Source organism: Cavia porcellus, unplaced genomic scaffold (genome assembly GCF_034190915.1).
Source record: "Cavia porcellus strain 051 isolate PalLab524CR breed Dunkin Hartley unplaced genomic scaffold, mCavPor4.1 scaffold_15, whole genome shotgun sequence".
NCBI classification, from domain to species: domain Eukaryota; kingdom Metazoa; phylum Chordata; class Mammalia; order Rodentia; family Caviidae; genus Cavia; species Cavia porcellus.
In genome coordinates, this window is record NW_026947498.1 from 6,725,628 (window position 1) to 6,733,274 (window position 7,647).

Consider the following 7,647-nt stretch of genomic DNA (forward strand, 5'->3'; position numbering starts at 1 on the left):
CTCTGCAAACTTACCTGATCTCTCCTCTTTAGAAGAGAAATCAGTGCTGTGTGCCCAATCCTCTCTAGGGCCAAGTAATATTCCATTTTGGATGCTGATGAAATTCCACTCATGTATCAAAGCACACTGCATTGCTCCCACATTTTGGCTACTGGGAATAATTTGCTATGGTCTAGGTGTGCAAGCTCAGTGTAGCTTTGGTTTGCACTTTTCTGTGGTCTAAAAACACTGAGCACGTTTTTTCTAGACTCAGTTCACATGGATTTTCAAATTTTCAAGTGTGCAGTCAACTCCCATGTTCATCGCCCCACCCCACGCCATGAGTGCCTGGTCCTCAGTCAGTCTTTTGCTGCTTTGGTTTTGTGCTCGTTTTTAATCTGGGCAAACTCAGAAGCAGGCTGGAGTCTCCCACACTGGCATAGGGCCCCCCTTGAGGACCCATCTGCCAGGCCACACCTGTCCCGTGTCTGGCTGGCCTGTGGTAGGGGACTCCTGAGCTTGCTCCATGTGATTCTGTTTGCTGTTGTCATGGTTGTTGTGTTTTATCACTGGGGAGGGGTTAGGGGTCCGGAAAAGGCACCTCCAGTCCGCTGCCTGGTAGCTGAGTGCCTGGCTGCCAATTTGGGGAGCACAGGGCTCTGCACCCCGGATATTTTCCCCTGGGTGTCCTATTGCTGCGTGTCCCAGGCCACTGTGCCCAAGCTCAGCAGCTCCAGCTCTAGTTTCTCCAGCAGCAAGGGCCGCGTCACCGAGAGACCCCACTACCTCTCCAGCAACCTTTCTGGCTCCCCAGCCCTGCTTCTGGAGATGTTCCGGGTGCAAACCCACCAGCCGCTCTGCACTTCCTGTGCAAAGCTTGTGGCTTTGAGGCGTCAAGCCCAGCACCCACCTGGGCTCTGGCCTTTGGAATCTGTTCTCCCTTTCCCTCTCCCTGCCACAGGCCTGGGAAGTTTACCGAGTTTTGTTTCGGCTTTCTTGAGGATGCACAGATGTCCCTCTTCGCCGTTTACCTGGGATGCTTTCTAGTGGTGTTTTGCATCGAATATGGAAAGTCATGTTTAACTCAACTCTGCTAATCCTCCTCAGAATGGAGGGGACATTGCTATGGTTACCTACCAGGCAGAGTAACCTGTCCCCACCTGCAGGGGACCACGTGGAACTGGGCTCTGGGTTCCCCACTGTGGAGCCCGCACCTTAACGACTGTATGTAGACACAGCAGCTCTGGCACAGGTGGCCCTGCAGCATGGCCTAGTGAGGCTGGGAGGGGAGAGATGGCCAGCGGGGATAAGGACCACTCTGATGGTGGCTGGGTCCTTGTGCAGGAGGAGGTGCACACCAGGCCAGCAAGGCGTGCAGCTGTGAGTGCTCCAGAGAGCAGTGTTCTTGAGGGTTCTGTGACTTTCTTTACACAGAGCCTCAACATGCTTCCTTCTGGACCTTTCCTCCTTTATTTTTTTCTCAGTGCTGGAGACTGAAGCCAGGATCTTCCCATGGAGCTACCTCCTCAAGTCCTTTTATATTGTATCTTTTTTTGAGACCAGATCTTGCTACGTCACCAGGCACAGCTCAAATGTGACATCCTCCTGCCTCAGCCTCCCAGACTGTTAGGATTACAGGGATGTGCCAATCCCAGCTGCCACCTGCAAAGGAAGTTAGAGAGCGCTGTCAGGCTTAGTCCTGAAGGGCAGTGACACCCAGGGCAGGCTGAGCAGGGCAAAGGGAAACTCCAGAGTTTCCAACTAAGACACCAATGAAGGCAAGACAAGAATGAAACAGCTCCAGTTCAGAGGGAAACCGAAAGACGGCCTCACAAGGGCACGCAAAGAAGGGGAAATCAGGTTCGCTCATTTAAAGCTTCACGATAGGACTGCTGATTCAAAACCTTAAAACTACCCAGCACGTGAAAGTACGGCCAGGATGCCCCAGGCCCTGTGCCCCACCCCTGCTGTCCCCCCACCTCCTCAGCCTGGCCCGGGCACAGCTGTCATTACAGTGCTGGGTGCCAGTGGCCGAGCTGCCCAAGACGCCTAGCACAGTGCTCTGGCCTTGTTTCATTTTAGTTTAAAATCATAGCATTCGAGAACTTGCTTTCTCCTTCACTGCAGGTGTCTTTCTGCATCAGAAATACAGATTCACCAGGCTGGGGGTAATGGCCCATGCCTGTAACCACAGCACTGGGAGGGCTGAGGCAGAAAGATGGCAAGGTAGAGCTCAGCCTGGGAAACTGAGTGACTTAGTGAGACCCTGCCACAAAATCACAAACATTAAAAAGACTAGACACATAGCTCAGTGGGGAGGCTCTGGGCTTAATCCTCATACCCAAAAAAGGAGTTGTGTGGGGAGAAATTCAACTCTAGCTCAGAAAGTGATCCCAAGTAAAGTACCCTGAGCGTACTCCGTGAGCCCCGGGGTGATGTAAATGACCATGAGTGCAGCTTGCTGTCATCCGCAGTCACCTGTTTCTGCCACACAGCTGGCACGGCGTTGATTTGCACATCACAGAACAGCGCTATCAGCAGATCTGAAGAAGGATGCAAAATCACTAGCTAATTTTAAAGCTGAAGTTCCTCACCATAAATGTGTCAAGTGTCTCTGCTGCAACTGGGAGAAAGTGGCCACTGGGGAAGTCTGGGTGATATCCACTAATTGCAGATGACCACAAAGTATCACCACAAGAAGGAATGGAAAAGCTGGTGGAAATCATACATTTTTATCATGCATCACAAGAGAGACTTAATGTACATCCTACAAGAAAGACCAAGCTACCATTAAATTCTCCAGTCTGAAAACTGTTGAAGGCAAATCATGAAGAAAACCAAAAAGACCAAAGGAGTGGGGATTATGAAAGAAGAGACTGTCATCTTGCGAGAAATACACCGCGGAGAGATTCTGTGATTCCTTACAGGTGTCAAAAATTTCTTTTTGTTCTAGCGGCTGTAGACATTTAGCAGGGCAGGATTCATTTCTCCCACTCTGATGAATCATGTCATGCCAGAGGTTCAGCCGGGGGCGATTCTGCCTGCTCTCCCCCAGGGAACGTTTGACAGTGTCTTGAAACATCCCCGACTGTCAGATCTGGGGGTGGGAAGGAGGGGGTGCTGCTGCTGTCGGTGGGCAGAGGCCACACACAATGGACCGGCAAACGGAGTGACCCAGCCCCAGGGTCAGTAGTGGCCTCGCTTCTCAAGGGGTCGGTCGGGTCTTGTTTCCTAGCAGTTCCAAAACTCTATGCAGTCACTCAGAAGACACATCTGAAACTGAGCTTGCATTGTTTTCTCGTGAAACATAACCAATGATTCTAAACCACTCTAATCCCTCCCCCAAGAAAAGCAAGAGTGAAAATGTTTAAGAGAGTGAGTTCACGTGTAAAGCCACAGATGAGGTTAACCAATAGCACCCTATCTTCTAGGCAGGAAAGAGATGGCTTCAGACCCCAGGGTGCGGGGGAGGCTTCCAGGTAACTAAGACATACACACCCTCAACTCACTGTAAACCTGCTGGGAGCATGAAAGTCCAAGCTGTGTCCTGAGCCGAGACCACAGGCTTAAAGGGCAGGCATAGGATCTCAGCTTTTCCTGTGGTTAGTAGCCTGGTAAGATACACACACATGTATATGGGTTGCATGCATGCACTAGATTCTTAGGAATAAAATCCAGCTCAAGGCTCAGATGACCCCCCAAAATCATCCTGTGTTTTTCGTGGAGTGCACACTGGTCTCAGATCATGCCTGAGTCCTGCTTGGCTCCTACCCAGTTCCCAGCAGGCCCACACCCCAGCTGGCACCCATAGCCTGGGTTTCCCCCTGCAGAGCCTGCTAGATGTCTCCTTGCCTCATCCAGAACCTGCCCAGAAGGTTGCCATTGTCTGAGGGCGCCCTGGGATGTGCTGGGAGCCCCCTGGGGAAACACAGCAGGGTGTGCATAAACTGTTTATGTAAAGGCAGGTAGTAATAGACTGTGGGTAAGCCAGGAGTTGCATGGATGATAAATTGAGACCTCAGAATAATCCTGCGGTCACCACAGAATGGAGATGATGGGAATTCTCAGCAGGAGGCCTCCACCCCAGGAGGGCCAACGCCTCCAGGGTGCAGTTCTACTGGGACAAGAAAACCCCTCCTGGGGCTGGGGAATGAATCCAGTCTGTCCCTACCTGGCCTTACTTTGCAAGGTGGAACATTTTCCTCCACCCCAACCAGCCACAGCAGCTTTGCAGCAGTTTACCTGTCAACAGCAAAGGTGAACAGGCTGGGGGCAGGCGGGGGTGGGGGCCTGCAGCATGGTAACCATGAGGGAGAGGGGTAAATGAAGGGTTCCCTCCAAATCAGCTCAGCTCTGCCCTCTGAGGTCCCATTAGACACGAGAGATCTGCTGATCCTTATTTATTTTTAAGCTATCATAAACTAAATGATTGGTTCCTATTAATGACCCTAATTATTCAGCTCCTCTTTCTAAATACTGGTCTTTCAGCACGCTCAAAGTGGGTGGCTTTAATTAGGCCTAATTGTAGATACGTCACATCCAAATATACACCCTTACTTGATGATTAACAGGGCTTGGAATTTAGATCACTAAGTAGGGGTTTGTAATGGGATGATGGTGCACACCAAGCCGAAACGCATCCAAGAAATTTCTTTTCTGATAACCCAGATGGTGAAGCGGGCTGTTTGTCAAAGTCCTTTGGGATGTAGCCCAACCAGCCCCGGGGGGTAAGTTCTCAGGAGTGCTGTCAAGTTCCCTGTAAGCCTGTCTCCTTCATGCTCTGAGCTGGAGGTGCTGGTTTTGATTTTCTTTTGGATCTGTAATCCCAGATGTCGTCTTCTAACATGGCAAAATGATTTTATCATACAGAAGCGCTAATCCTAAGTAAAAACAAACAAGGCACCCATCTCCTCTGCAGAATCCAACCTCTCCCTGCAGCCCTTCACTAGGTATCAGCGCTGTATCGCTGACAGTACATTCTTCAGTCCTTACCCAGCCCAGTCCAGTGTTGCTGTTTCTTACACATCAGAGCTGAGGACATGGAGCTCTGAAATGCTAGGTGGCCAGTGCAAGGTCTCGCAGGGCAGAAGTGGGCTTCAGGCGAATCTGCTTAGGATTGCATCTGCAAGAATGGAAATCTGATTTCTTCCCACAGCCTGGTTCAGGCCACATGGGCGGGGCAACCTACAACCAATCAGAGGCCGCCCTTACACACCGTGACTCAGCCCTGTACCTGCCCACCTCCACTAGCCCATCTGCAGTGCACATGCACCCTCCACAGTCACAGAGGACTTGAAGCTATTCCCAAGGCCTGTCACATGCCACCTGGCTGCACACTGCCTCCTGCGCTGGCTGGTCACAGCATGACAGCACAACACCATCGGGGAGTTGGTCTGACCACTGCTGGAGCGGTCAGAGCAGACCTCAGCCCGCTGAGGCGCAGTGGTGAAAAATCAACGCCTCATAGAAGTCCTTTCCGGAGTAGGGACTCTGTTCTTTTTAACGAACTCTCCCTGTGAGAATATGTTCCTGGCTCTCTGGTGTGCAGACTAAACTGCTCCGTGACAGGGGAAGAGAACTGGCAGGAGATGGGGCTGAAATTCAACCTCATTTCCAGTGTGACCTAAGTTAAGTCCCATTCCTTGACCTTCACTTTCTGCTGCATGGAAAAGGATGTCTTTTTTCCCAAGGTCAGAGGTTGGAAAGTTCGAGAATCAAGACATGGTCACAGTCTATGGACAGATGTGACCATTAGGTATTTAGTCACCCAGCATAGCTGACTTGGGCAAAGTAGGTAGGTTAGGGTTAAAGGCTTTAGAATCAGGAATGTCTCCCTCACGATTTGCTATGTGGCTTCAAAAAACATTATTGGGCCTCTCTGAGCTGTGAATGACTTGCATCTGTAAAAGTGGGCTGTGGTTTTTAAATTGTTGGGTTGCCATGGAGTTTAAATGAATGGATGGTGATAAAGTGTCTTCATGTAATAAGCCCCAATTGAAAGGCAAAAGGAGAAGCCATTTTTATGTGAGCATTTTTTCTCAAGTTAGGATATTCTGATAGGATTGCATTAGCAAAGCCGCTGTAGTTGTCAAATACTCTATAGCAAACCAACAATGCAGAGAAGTAGCTGACCCGGAGCCCCACGAACACCCCACACCAGTCTTGGGCCAGGGCAAGGCCAAATATGGGAAACACAGAAGGCTAATGTCAGAGCCTTAAACTCCTAGGCTCTTAAACTGCATAATTTAAAGCTTTGTTTTTTAAGATCTAGCTCTAGCCATCCTGTTTCTCTCCTCACTGATCACAATCCCCTTGGAAATCAACTCACCGCAAGTGGACTTTCCTTGGTATAATGATCCTCTGGGAGTCAAGTCATGGGAGGAGAGACTCGCATGTCCCATTTTGCAGAAAAAGAAAACAGTGTCTTCACAGGTTGTATTCCATCGCTTAGGGACAAACACAAAGCAAATACAAGCTGGGTGGGGTGAAATTGTCCTGATGCCACCAATAAGACAACTGAGAAGAGGAAGATGAATGTAACAGAAAGTGAAAAGAAGACTCAAGCGGGCAACAACCATGGTGGCACGGTCCGTGAGGCTGCCCCCCACCCCTGCCCAGGGTCCCTGAGCCCTCCCACCGGAAGCCAACACATTCCAAGCAGACACACCACAGTGTTTCCGCTCAAGTGCTCCAAGTCTTGTGCAGAGAGCCTGAGTGACTTCTAGATGGACATGGAGCCTAGTCTCCTGCTGGAACAACCCTCCTGGAGACGAGAGGCTGATGCCCAGACATCATTGCCTCCATAATGTACCCCCCCCCCCCGGTATTCTGCGATCCCATCCCATTTGCCCACATCCTTTGCTTTGAGCCAAGGTAGTAGCTGCACAAAGTTGGCATCCAGCATGCTCACCCCAGCCTTCCTGCTGGCCTCCATGCAGTGAGAAATCCCACTGCCAACCTTTGAAACCGGCGGACTCCCTTAAGACTCTCAGTCTCCAGCCCTCATGGTCCCAAAATGATTCATCCGGCCCCCATCACTCTACTATGAGTCACATGCCATGGAAGAGGTCGCCTCTTGTGTACACAGGAACGGAAGGTTTGCAGGTTTCTGGGATTTTATTTTATTGAGAAGAGAACAGGGCAGACATAAATTCCACATTTTTCCCAAAGTGAATTGTACAAAACAGAAGAAAAGAAAGAAAAAGAAAAAAGAAAATTCACAGCAGGCAACATCTGCGTGAGTCGGTCTCCAAGGACCCTGTGTAAATGGCTGTTGATATAAATAGATTTGCTTTTAAACAAAGACAGATGTCCCAGACCCAAATACTAAGAAAACACACCAAACAGTTGAGTTCAAAGACATCTTGGCTTTCGAGTCTTCCCCCGTAAGCGAATCTCCATGGGGCTATGACGAGGACGGGTGGAAGGAAGAACATTCTGTTCCCCAATAAAAAGGCGCAGTGCTGGGGCGCAGGTGTGGGGGCACCCATAGCCCCGGGGGTGGCCACTCACCTCCCTCAAGCTACTCTGGAGGCCTGAGCCATGAGCCGCCCTGTTACTCATGCACTGATTTATTTGAAGACTCCTCTGCCCAGACCGCCTCGGAATATTATTTCAGGAAGAATTAAGTGGGAGGCATTGGGAAATAAGTCACGGGAAACTGGGGGT

The 7,647-nt window shown here is 50.3% G+C and overlaps 1 long non-coding RNA gene across 2 annotated transcripts; it reads right to left on the bottom strand.

Annotated features, from left to right (window-relative positions):
* Positions 1-319: 319 nt before the first annotated feature.
* Positions 320-7,041, bottom strand: LOC134470429 (uncharacterized). Of its 2 annotated transcripts, none has more exons than XR_010039308.1 (5): positions 6,890-7,041; positions 6,308-6,425; positions 4,972-5,101; positions 2,386-2,522; positions 320-1,641 (listed from the first exon to the last, which is right to left on the bottom strand). It is a non-coding gene; the product is annotated as an uncharacterized LOC134470429 (long non-coding RNA). The 2 variants fall into 2 exon arrangements; XR_010039307.1 differs by having other exon boundaries at positions 4,972-5,163.
* Positions 7,042-7,647: the final 606 nt, after the last annotated feature.